The sequence below is a fragment of the Columba livia genome, chromosome 7 (assembly GCF_036013475.1).
Source record: "Columba livia isolate bColLiv1 breed racing homer chromosome 7, bColLiv1.pat.W.v2, whole genome shotgun sequence".
NCBI classification, from domain to species: Eukaryota; Metazoa; Chordata; class Aves; order Columbiformes; family Columbidae; genus Columba; species Columba livia.
This window is the reverse complement of record NC_088608.1, coordinates 27161662-27174372: the sequence shown is the minus strand read 5'-3', so window position 1 is coordinate 27174372 and position 12711 is coordinate 27161662. Positions and strand designations below refer to the sequence as shown.

The 12711-nt window shown below is 38.2% G+C and overlaps 1 protein-coding gene across 2 annotated transcripts in view; it reads left to right on the top strand.

Moving 5' to 3' along the window:
* COL5A2 (collagen type V alpha 2 chain) overlaps positions 1 to 12711 on the top strand; it is a 187042-nt gene that overhangs the window by 60541 nt on the left and 113790 nt on the right. Inside the window, exon 3 of one of the 2 annotated variants that reach the window (XM_065069845.1) lies at positions 5026 to 5119. The exons of the other annotated variant lie outside the window; for it this stretch is intronic. The gene's annotated coding sequence lies outside the window, so the exon portion shown is untranslated. The remainder of the gene's footprint in view (positions 1 to 5025; positions 5120 to 12711) is intronic. 2 annotated transcript variants of the gene reach the window in all.

Here is a 12711-nt window from a genome sequence, read left to right as displayed (position 1 = left end):
GCACTAGGTGGATCTGGCGTATGGGCTTTGAGAGCAGGAGAGGAGCGACAGCACTGTGGAGCTCTTGGAGTCTGCTAGAGCACATGATCATAGAAGGAACTAAAGGGTTTACTTTTCTTTCAGCTCTCCTCTGGAGGCTGTAATTTGTGGGTGTACTACACAACTGACAGATCATAGCATTTTGCCCTGTGGACTGATTTATTCTAGAGATCAACAGCCTGGTCATTCCTTCCTGCTTTGGGGATTTGAATATGATATGGTCACATAGAGGTTTTTAGGCATGCAAATTATTTCCTTGTCTATTCTTTCCTTGGTCTTATTTGCACCTTCTTGCTTACTCTTTGACTTACATCCAACTCAGGATAGCACCTACACTCTCCATGCAATTACCAAGGAAGCAATGGTGTTAGGATGCTGAACTTCCTGGCTCCAAGTTGTCTTCCATCCCTAGCTCAAATAAAATTGAATTGCATCTGCATTATAAATGTAGTTGAAATAGAAGCCCTGAGCAGTATTGAGGACAGGACTACTTTTATATAGAGGATAGTACATGGGCTTTTTAATTTATTTTTCAAGACAGGTAACCAATAGTACTAATCATTCAAAAATGCTTTACACATCTGGAGGTTGCCCGCTCAGGAGTGATACCTGACTGATGTAGCGAATGGTTTTGGCTCTGATTTTTCCTGCTGCTGGCCTGTTCTTTTAAGCTTTGCCTGGTTTGTTGAAGTGTAATGGTTTGATTTTACCTCTGGACCATCACCTGCATTTATCATGCAAATTAAGTGTTTGAGTTTTCTACACAGGTAAACTCATGAAACTCACATATCCTATCCATTGATGTTTGCAAGCTGCAGTCAAGAGATTGCCAGCATTCCATCTAGATTATTGTGATCTGTCGTGACATCCCATAATGTGGATTCTCCACTGGTTTCCAACATATAATCTGTGACTTTTTATATACAGTTCATAGTTATTGCTGGCTTTCCCATCAGTTAATTAGTAATCAGTTAATTTCAGATTCATGGACGTTATGTAATGCTAGAAGCTATTTCCACATCGTAACAGAAATAATTTTAAAAGGTTGAGAATTGTTATGAAAATCTCTGGCAATAATTTGAGAGTCTTTTGACTACATCTAAGTCGAACGCTATTGTGGATATTGCTAAGTGAATTGTAAATCCGTTTATTTCTTGAAAAGCTCTTCATTCCAAAGAAGCTTTGGCTTTTGGAAATAAAGCTTCATTTTTACATGTTTTGTGGCTCGGTGTTACTGGAACTAATTGAGGTTATAGTAATGGCTGATTTAATTTATATGGTAATGGAGGTGATAATTAAGAACTTAGATAAAAACAGGAGACTGAAAGTAAGCTGTCCCTGAGCAGCAAGTGTAGATTATTGACTCAATTAGGCCTCTTGCAATTCTGAACCCTGTTAACAAAACTGAATCAGGATCAAGGGGAGAGAGAAACATATCTTTGCTAATGTGTGTCCATGTTTCTTTACTGCGAAGTAGGTGGCTGACTAGTCCCCACAGACTGATGACTACACAGTACTGTTCTGGGGATTTTAAGACGTGGATGGATTCAAGGTCATGAAATTGCTGAGATAAAGCTTTTGTGTGGAAATTGTCCCATAAACGAGTGATGTGACTAGTTCTGGGCACCATGCAAATGTAAGAAATGAAGCGTTATTTAACTCAGTACATTTGTTTAATGGTTTTCTCTACTGGTGCAACACTTTCCTTCCAGGAGAGCAGTACTGAGAAGTGTGTTCCAAGACAGGCATTTTTGAGTTGTCCCTCCTTTTTCCCTTCCTCACCCTCTTTTCCCTTTTTGAAATTAAAACCAAGACAAAACAAATTACTTGTAGCAAAGTTTGAAGCTCACTGTGCATTTACCATACTATCTGTGGTGAAATGTGGCCCTTTCTCCCTACAGTCTTGCTTTTCTATAGAAAGTGTGACCAAAGTCATTTTGGAGAGAGAAAATTCAGTAGGGAGGTAAGGAGAGAAGGAAGAGGTAAGAGTAGATTAAAGACATACAGTGTAGAAATAAAAAGCATATGGATTGGAAATCTTGGTTAGGAAGCTAAATGTTTGTATGCTCTTTTTGTGAGTATATGTGGTCACATTAGGTGAAACCATGGACATAACTAAGCCATTGCTATTCAGTTTTGGTCAGGATTTTCCCTCTTCAGTATCTTCTTTTTTTGTTTAAAACAGGGTGAGATTCTGCTCACTTTTGGTCCCTTTCCCCTGCCTGGGTCCTAGTAAGCTTGTTTAACTGTCATGTTTCAGTATGTGGGTGTGTGGTGAACAGGTATGAGTACCAGCTCACTGCGCAGGGCTGAGACTTTTAGGAAGGATTAAAAAAATCAAGAAAAAAGTGTTTAGCTGGGAAAGCTTGAGGTTTCTAGTGTGCATTAGCTTATCAGCTGTGAGCAGAAAACTAGAAATAATTGCCTGTTTTCCAGTTTGTTCTGTTTATGTATGTTGGCAGAAGCCAAAATACTTCGATCCTAAACCCAAGGCACAGGTACCAAAGCATGAAAATTAGGGAATAAAGTAATTAAGGAATAAATACCATTGCATGGAATAAATACCATTGTATGGTATTATTAAGCAAGTTATAGAATTGGCCCAGGCATGCAAATATTTTCAAAAGTAACTTTGAGTACATAAAAATGTATTGTGCCCCAAACACAGTATTGTTCCAGCCTCCACCCCAAACATGCTCAGCAGTCCTGAACTTGGAGGGAAATAGGACCTCTTTTAAAATACATATTTTAAGAAGCGTGACCAAGCACAAGTCCACATAAATCATGTTTCTTCTTAACTTTGTCAGTTTTATATAATCTTGTACTTAGGCAATATAACCTTTATGTCAAATCACTTTGGTTGACTTTGCTTGAAATACTGATGGAAATCTGGTTTGAGCAACAGCCACTGTGTCACAGTCTTTGAGGTGACATGGTGCATCTCAGAGTGACACGGTCATCTGGATGCAGTTGAAAATGTTTGAAATAAGATTACTATTGCTTTTTAAAGGAAAAAGAGCAAGGCCACAGGTTTGCAATTACTTTAGTTGCTTTAAAATATATTATTTTTATATTTTGCATGTCCTCTGAAGATGGAAAAGCTTTGAAGTCTGATTTTCAGTCATTATTAATACCTTGCATTTGAAACCACATTGCTTTACTCTGGAACCATCTCTTCACTGGATGTTAATAAAAACCAATTGCAAAAACGAAAAGCAGGCTGTAGTTTTCTGTCTCTCTTGTTTGCTCTTTCTCTCATTTTTACTCTGTTTCTCACTTTTTCTTTTCATGTATCTATCAGGTTAATTAAAAATAAGGATTCCTTTTCTGGGCAGGTAGTAGGCCATGTGTTAAATTTGAGAAATATACTGAACATCCTTTCAAAAGGTTTGTGTCATTATTTCTTCAAATTACAAAAGGTACCATTATTTCCTCAGAGCTTTCTCAAAGTCAGGAATACCTAGCCAGTGAGTCAGAACCTCTTCACATTTCGCCTTTTAATAATTTTCCAGTTGCAATGGTTGTCTGTGTTGTTTTTTCTAAACCCCATAAATGTAAAAAAAAACCCCACCTAATTAAGTGAAAACAGACTGAAATGTGACTCATCCTACTTGTCAGGGATTGGTTTGCTGATGTAATTTTGCTTTCTATAGCCAAAACCTGGAAATAGTTATAACTAGTCTAAGATGATACTATGTTTCTATTCAACTAAATGAAATCTCAGTACTCTTTAAAAAGAAAAAGAAAAAAGGTTTTATAGGATTTAGTTCCTTTCAGTCCTCCTATTATTAGGTAAATTGGAGGACTCTCCAAATCAGTCCTGCACTCTTGCCATGTCGTAGGAGCCTCTTATTAGAACTTAAAAATCCAGTGGGGAATTTTCAAATGAAAAAGCAGCTTTCATGCTCCATCAAGAGAGATTCCTAGTAAATCTGTAGTAACAGCTGTAGTAAGCTCATTGTTTGGGGTAAAGTGAGATTCTGCTTAGCATAATACTGGATTTATAGCCTCCCTTTGTATTTTTTGGGGAACTTAGTTAAGAGGAAGAAAAAAATATTTTTAATGTTGCATTGCTTAAGAAATACACATGAAGTTAATTTTTGAAAAGTTCAAATTTATTTGGTTTCAGAACACCTTAGCTCACGATCTTTCTACTTGCTTTATTATTTTGTTGACCTTGCTGGGAAAACAGACTTTTCGTATGGGAGAAGGAGGAGGAGAGGCAAACAGATTAACATCTGAGAGAGAATTACAAAGCTGTGAAATAAAAGCAGCTTCTGTGAAGTGAGTCATGCATTTGGTTAGGGACTCATTGAAGCATGGCTGTGTAATGGAGACACCAGGCTGTGGAGGGATGGCCTGCTGGGGAAGGGAAAGGAGAATGCTTGGAGGTGTCTGATGGAAAGGGGAAACCTTAGGTGTGCCTGGTGCTTGAAGAATATGGTATGCTAAAGTGGGATGATTTATTTCATGTTTCTCACCTCTTCTAATCTGGCCAGAATTGTCTTCCTTGGAGCTTTTCAAACTTTTTGATGTCCTAAGCTGGGTTCTCGCACTTAGCCTGCATAGAGGAGCTGTCTTTGGAGCAGGAAGTTTTGGTGCTGTGCTGGCCCACGTGCATTCACACAGGAGGCACATGCCTTTGTTCTCTCTTTTCCGTAGCCCACCTCCTGCATGCCTCCAAAGTAGAATCTTACTTGTGTTTTCTTGTACATGCCTTATTCTTAGATCTAGCTCCCCCTTAGCCAGAACATTAACCCATGTCCTGCTATTTCTCTGGTCTTTTATCATACCTTCCCATCTGGCACAGAATGCAAGTTGAAGACATTTGTACAGTATTAGTTGTAGAAATAAAACCCACAGTTTAGGAATCCCCCTGGCAAAGTCAGGAGGTTGTTTCTGTGCCACGGCCTCCTTTGGCAGCTGCAGTGCTCTTTAGTGCCCACCTAGCCAGAAACCAGGACACATTTCTGCCTCTCTTTTCAGCTGCCACCATTGCTGTGAGCCAGAACGCTGACACAGCTGGGAAGGGACAGATGGAGAGTAGAGGGTGAAAGGGAAGTACACAGTGGAAAACAAGGTAGGTGTCTGGCAACTTCGGAATGCAGGTACTTCGTAGATATGCACCATCTCCTTGCTTGTATCTCATGTTGTTACAGAAAATGTCTTGGGATTCAATGTATACATTTGCAAAAATAACGAATTAGCACAAAGTTCTGAATTTTCTATTCAAGTGATGACTTTCAAAATATTATTACGTGATACAACATTGCTCACTAGAGAAAAGACAAATGTTAATTGCTTTTCATTAATGTTACTAAGCTGTCCTTAGAGACTTATAACCTCACAGATCCTATCAGCTTCCCAGTTCATAAAATGGAATACATCTCTCATTCACAGAAATAATTATCTGTGTCAACACTATGGCAGAAAATTTAGTCATGGCTTAATGTGACCTGTGATTATATTAAGTAATTTTACAATATTGTTAACAAATGGTATAAAAAAGCAATACCACACATTTGGCACATACTTGCTTTACAAAATAATGATACAGCTCACTTTTGGCAAATGTTCAAATACTGTGGGATGGGGCAGGTGTTAAAGGAGTGTGAACAGAAATATTCTGTCTGAATATGTTATTTATCATGTTCAGTCAGGTGCTGCAGTAGAGCAGGGTGGACTGGCAAGAGATGGACTATTGATTCCTTGGCAGTTCCCTCCTCAGCCAGGGCTGCACGGAGGAACTAGTCATGGTTGCCCTCGTTCTCTGCTAGGCTTTGTCCTAGCCCTGACTTGCTACTAAAGCCCTAACAGCTTTCATCAATTTAAAGTGATGCATTTGAAACCCTAGCAAGAGGTAAAAATGAGTCCTAAGGAGCATCTGCTAAACAAGGGATCAGTTGTGTCCTGCCTCTTGTGCTGCTGCACAGGCTTTACTGGATTTCATCACTAGGTGCAGGCAGGAGAGCAGCCATGCTCATGCCCACATCTTTCTGAGCAAGTGCAAGATGCTGAGCTGCTCAGACACACCCTCCTTCAAACTAGCACGTTAAACTACTGGCCCAAGTCCTTTGCTGTCCCTGTGGCAGCATGGAGACAACTGGAGGACCTGTGATGTTGTGAGCCACAGCTGTTTGCAGCTCCATTTCTCATACCCAGAGCTAAGCTTCAAGCTAACATGAGCCCAAAGCCAAAAAAGTTGATTAGTTTACTGAAACATGTTACTGTTTTTTGCCATTTTAAAATGTAATCTGGCCTACAGTCATAAAAAGCCATGAAAATGAGCAGTCATTCTAGAAGAGCTGCAGCTGTAAGAGAGTGTTTTGCCCTCAACAAATGTGTGTAATGTCTATTAAGTTTAATGAGACTTACACAGGTGCATTAATTACCTTGGGATTTGAAAATATTTTATGTTTTTTGTTTGAATGAAATATATATATCTCCAGTTAACTATTTAAACCTTTGCCTATTTCCACAATGGGAACTGAGGATTGCACAGATGAAGAATTGTGCTTATTTTACCCGATTTGCACAAACAAATTCTGTAATTAGTCCTTAAGTTCCTACGTATAGACAGAATTATAATGCCATCACATTTCACAGAAGTGAATTCAACTTTTTAAATGCAAAAAAGTAACATTTACATGGATTGTTTGCTAGCTCTTATTTTAAAAGTACATTTGCTTTTAAGGGGAGATTTTGACAGTGCTCCAAGGGTGTGAAATTGTGTTCACTGGGAATTGTGACCTAGATTGGTAAATGACAAATTACTGAAGTGCCTTGGGCTTAAATTTTCCTTTCAGTGTAGGGGGAAATAGGTTAAATTTGAGAATTCCTGGACTAACAGAGATACCTTGGAGAGGGACCAAGATTCATAGGCCTGGAGTAGATTGTGAAAGTTTACTAACGAAGCAGGAGAAAATTAAACTCTAGTCCTATCTGTCCTCAATAAACACAGACAAATTCACTTTCATATAAAAATAAGACAAAACATTGAGGGCTCACTTATCAAGATGAATATTGTAGACAAGCCAGGGTACAGGATTGAAGCCTTCCAGTAGTCCCTGCATAAATGTGAGTGAACAAAAGACAGAGCTATTTTTGGAATATCCTTCTTGTTAATAGTGGAAAATGATTTTTCATGAAGACTGGTAAGTATCGTTGACTTGAGTGTCAATAGCACTTAGAATAATTGTTTTTGCAGTTTGTTTGAATTGTGTCTGACTGTCATTAGAAAAGCAGCATTTGTCTGTGGCTGTTTTGACATTTGCTGAACTCTGTGTTCAGAAAGGGCACTTAGTGCTGGCTTCAATCTGACTGTGAAAATGTGATGCTAAATAAAGCTTGGCAGTAATGGATTGCAAACAGTCTACATGGACTGAGGGATGTTACTGAAACACCTACTCTTGTAGAAACTGATGACCCTTTGCATACAACGTTTGATATCTGGAGTTTCAAAAACATTACAATAAGAGCTGAAGGAGTATGCTATTGATAATGATGAAGGTGATCCAACTTCTTGAAAACAAAGGAATAATTCTAGATTATGTATCTTTCCTACATAGTGTAACTTGGGATAGTGTCTTTTTTTTTTTGGAGTTCAGATACTTTAGATCCTTCCTAAAATGCAGCACTCAGCTGTGTTCCTGTTTATGCAGACTTGTTCTCTGCCAAAGAAAATACTCGTCTATGTACCACCTTAAGTATTTCCTCTAGCCTATGTGTGTGTTAAGTTCAGCTTGATTTTCCAATAGTCTGTTTTAACCCATAGGTAAGACGGTGAGCTTTTAAAATTCTGGTTTAGGTTTAGTAGCAAACACCCAATAGCCATTACAAGGCTATCATAACAGTATATTGTGGTCTTGTAACCTCAGTCTGTGGTTATAGAGACTGTAAAAGGCTCCATCTGCCTTATTTCTTGTCCACAGAATCTGTATTTCTTTACCTCACTGTTGACAGACACAGGTGATCTGTGCTTGATCACAGTGCAAGTCCTTTTCAAGGACATGCTTTAGCAGGTCAGTGGGCTGACTTTCTGCTAGTACTGATATTGAAGCTGCAGTGCAACAAGCCCTCTGTGATTTGTAGGTCCCAACGTAATTGGAAATTGTTTTATTACACAGTTTAAGAGAGGTGATTTTTTCAGGGGTCTTAAAAATTTTCTTAAAAGAGTAAAAATAGTGTTCTTAAAAGTCTGTGGCACTGAGGAGAGGTTAGGAGTAACTTTTTTCCTCCCCTTCTCTGCATTTTCTATATATTTTCCTCTATGTTTTCTTGATAATTTTTTTCTATATATTTTCTCTATATTTTTCTATATATTAGAGTACTCTTACAAGAGCCTGTGTGCAAGCCTGAATCTAAGATTTTGAAAAGGCTAAAAAAGAAGTAAACTAAGCAAGGCCTGGAGAGCGCCCAAGCTCTAGGAATATTTGACTGAATGCTAGTGACTTTTAAGCACTTTGCCATAACCTTGAGTCAACATCTGCATGGAGCCCTCCTGACTTTAGTGGGACTTGTGCCAGTTTTGTCAACCATTCCTAAGAGAGCGTTACAAGATAAGGCTGGGATCAGTGTCTGGTTCATTATGGCACTTTACTTCTGACATGTGTTTGCTTTCTCTTCAGAGGGACATTGTCAAAGGCTTCTTGAATGCAAATAAATGAGGTAAAGATTTTATATTAAAAGTTTTCCTTTATTCTGAGTAGAAGAGGTCTAGGATTTCATGTCAGTCTGTTGTTCTAAAAATAGTTGCAAGGAGCAGATGAAAAATCTGGAGAACTCTCCACCTTCTCTAAAAGTGTATTTGAATTGCCACATTTTTGATGGCTAGTTTTATAAGTGCGTATAAAATAGTAATAATAGATATTTAAAGCTTTTATTCCAGTTGCAAAAGATAAGTTTATATTTAACACCAAGCAAAAACATTTGTCCCACCCTGCTTGAAAGTATAATTTCTGCAAATTAAGCTTTGCTTTTCGTAGGAGAATCATTGCTGTGTTGAATGCTGGAAGTCTATGGAAGAACTTGAAACAGCATTTTCATCTGTTTTTTCTACACAGTATATGAGATGTTAAAATATAAGCATAAAAATAGTCAACTGTAATCAAGCGTTTCATTCCTAGTATCCTAAAATTTGTGGAACATCAAGTCCTTTCTATTTAGGCCTCTTTTCTTAATAAATATGTGATTGGAAGTGTATTTAAGAGACAATGTAATGTGAGGTCATATTAAATAAATAAAGCCAAATAATCCTTTTGAAAGTAATCTGAAATGTTGTCAGAAATGAGTGCCTGGGGAGATTTGAAGGAGAGTATATGTGATATGGTAGGGTACTTTACAAGTACTTTAATATAAATTCTTTATACAAACCCTTGCTTTCTAACAAGAACTCTAAATCTTTCTCAGATATCAAACAGTTGTTAGCTGAGGGGGAAAAAAGAGAAGTCCAGTCACCTGTTGTGGCTATTCCTTATCTCTGTGTTTTAAACCAACCCATTGATTAGCAAATCAAAGGGTTACAAGGTGAGGTTGTGTTTGTGTGCTGCAGTGCCACCAAGTTGCCAGTCTTTATGAAGGGTAAGAGGCTGCTCTCCTGAAATGCATCATGGAAGCAATCACTTGAGGCAAAATAAACCATGCTAGTGAAGATGGAGGGTAGGTATTCCCCTGAACAATCTGTTTCAGCCTGTTAGCCAGATAAAATCCACTTGCTGATTGGGCAATGTCTTTGAAAATAAGCTCACCTCATAAAGAGTTCTAAAACTGTTTTCAATTGGCACTTAATCTTTAAAGGTGGTAGAGAATGTGCTCCACACATGTATTCAAATCACAGTGCAATAAAGCTCATAAAAGCTATAAAATATTGGAAAGACGACAGCATGGAGAGGAAATGCAAAAGTAAAGGAGGCAGAATGAACCTTTCTCCTTAATAAATCTGGTTTACGTACTGTATTTGAATCTAGCATAAGTAACCAGGCAACTGTACTGACATTTATCTAATGTTGTCCTGGGCGTATAGTTCTAAAGTGACACCAACACCCACAGTGCTAGAGTTATAGCTCTCTTAGACAAATTTTTCCTCGTTTTAGCTTTGTGTGAGTGTGATGTATAAATTCAAGTCTTGTATCCTTGACTAACAGAAATGCTGAGTCCTTTCTTGCTCCTTTTTCTCTATGACGGCCTTCTGCTATTGTTGCTCTTCCCCTTTCTTCTATTAATCATCCATCATTTGATCAATATTGACACATTTTTTGCCTTGCTGCTTCCAAGAAAGTGAAACATAATGTTCATGTCAACATGGAAAATATGAAAAATATTCCACTGTTTGTTTTTTCTTTTTAAAAAATGTTTTTAAATTGGGTTTTATTCATTCCCCAGTTTGCCATTTATCAGACCTTATTGTTTGATAGAACTGAATCCTCTCATCCAGAAGCAGACTTGCTTTTGAGAGAATATGGTCAGTATATAAATCACATTTTCCTGCTGGAGAAAAATAAGCTGGAAAAAAAATCTAAAAAGATCATCTAGACTATTCCCATCCTTTAAGGTGGGGTAAACACTATCCACTTTATTCCTGGCAGGTGTTTCTCTAAGTTTTTCTTACAGACCTCTCATGGTAGGGCGAATGCGAGATGTCCATCACCATTTGTTGCTCTGGCCCTGTGCGTCTGGTCTGGTGCATCAAGGGAAGCACTTTAGGTTGTACGTGTGCAGGGAAAGACCACACTTCACAGAAAGAAATCAAGATACATATGGAAGAGAAAGGCCTACAAGGAGCTGAAGCTGTCATGACTTGCCTTGCAAGGGTTGCTCCTATGCTGATAAGGTGTATGCATAGTTCCTTTTATTTATTGGTCTGCTTTTGTTCCTTATCTCAAAAAAATTACATGGTTCTACTTTCTCATTCTCTGGAGTGCTCAGGAGGGGCAGAGTGGCACAGCAAAAGGTGACTACAGACACTGTATATCCTCTTAAAACCAAGGCAGTATGAACATGTGCTTGTGCTGAGGGTTTGAGCCATAGCTTGTTAATTTTATAAACAAGAGATTGAATGGGACTACTACTGCTGCTTGTGTTTGTCAGAAGGGTGTTATGATCAATGCTCTGAGTAGGGATGTCCATTTGTGTATTAACGTTCTTAGTTCAACAAATAGTGTGACGGTAAGATTGTTAGAAGGGAGTAGAAACATCCATCCCAAGGGAAAATATGAATTCAGTAGCCAGACTCTGCTGCTAACTTCAACAGGACTGATGTTTCACCGTGGTGTCTACTGCTTTGATATGGTGTCAAGGATACCTGCCCCAAAATTATTAAATGTTTCCTCTTTCTTTTTTTTTTTTTTACAAAAATTAAAGATATTAAATAATGTATTGTAAGAAGATTACCTTACAAATAGCTGAACAATTACAGCTGTGTAGTGTAAATAAAATCAAATGTTCTTTGACCATCCAGGACAAAACCAGCATGATTAAAAATGGAGATTTTCTGGCAAGTGTAGATGTAATATATTACACTATATCAAACATTCACTGAACATCTACTAAGGTTTTTTTTTATATGGGAAACAATATCCTGTGTCAGTGAATCCCTTCAGTCCTACTTTACAGTCTGTGTAAAGTCACAGGCACTTTGTTTCACATGGATACAGTAACAAATATGGAATGGGGTGTGGAGGGGGGAATATTCTTTATTTCAGTGGCTGTTTCCCTCCTGAGAATGGCAGTTCTCCTTGGGCCCATCTCCACTTCTGGCTTGCTCAGAGCTTCATCTGCTCCAGATCCCTCCCTTCTGCAGCCCACCCAGGGTGGCCCCCCAGAGCTGCCTGGCAGCCAGCAGCCTGAGACCAATGGCCCAAAAAATCTCATGTTGAAGCTAACAAATTCTAGTGCATTTGGTTACCTTGGGGTTTATCTTATTTGGCAACTTATTCTGTAGAGCCTGATCAGTAATTAACTTTCCTTGCAACATTATACATATATATTTTTTTTTCCTCTAAGATTAATTTTAACATGCATTTATCGTGAGTAGCCTGGTGATTCTAAAGTCCCTCCTGGAGTGCTGCTGCTGCCTTAGCCATTCTCAATCCAAATCTGTAGGCCAGCTCTGTTAATTGGCACGTAATATGTGCAGTTTTTTGTGCTTTTTTATTTTGCTAGGAAATAAAATGTCACTGGAGAACAGTGCGGTATGTAAGACTGCATCCTGAACTTCTTACTCTTGTTTATGGTTAGTAAAAATTTTGCTGCAGACTTAAGTGCTCTATTCCTCAGGCCTGTCTTAAGTAAATGATGCTATGAGCTCTGGATATTCCACAGAATTAAATATAAGGCTGAAGATCAATGTGCCTTTTTTTTTTTTTTTAAAAAAAAAAGGTATAATGATAGTGAAATGAAAACAATTGGCAAGTGTATTAACAACACTTGGGTCAAATATTTTGCAGTTTTATTTGCTGCTGATGTTATGTTAGTCCATGAGAAATCAAAAATGAAAACCACGTGCTCTTTTCTTACCCAAACTGAAACCATTATACAGTTAGGAGAGCTGAACGTAGGTCTAGGCAGCATGTTGTGATAATATGGCTCTTTTGCTTCTGGCAGTTGAGGACACATAGTCTTAGGTCCTTAGCTTGCACATAGATACTAGTGAATATAGGGTTCCATCTGCATGCA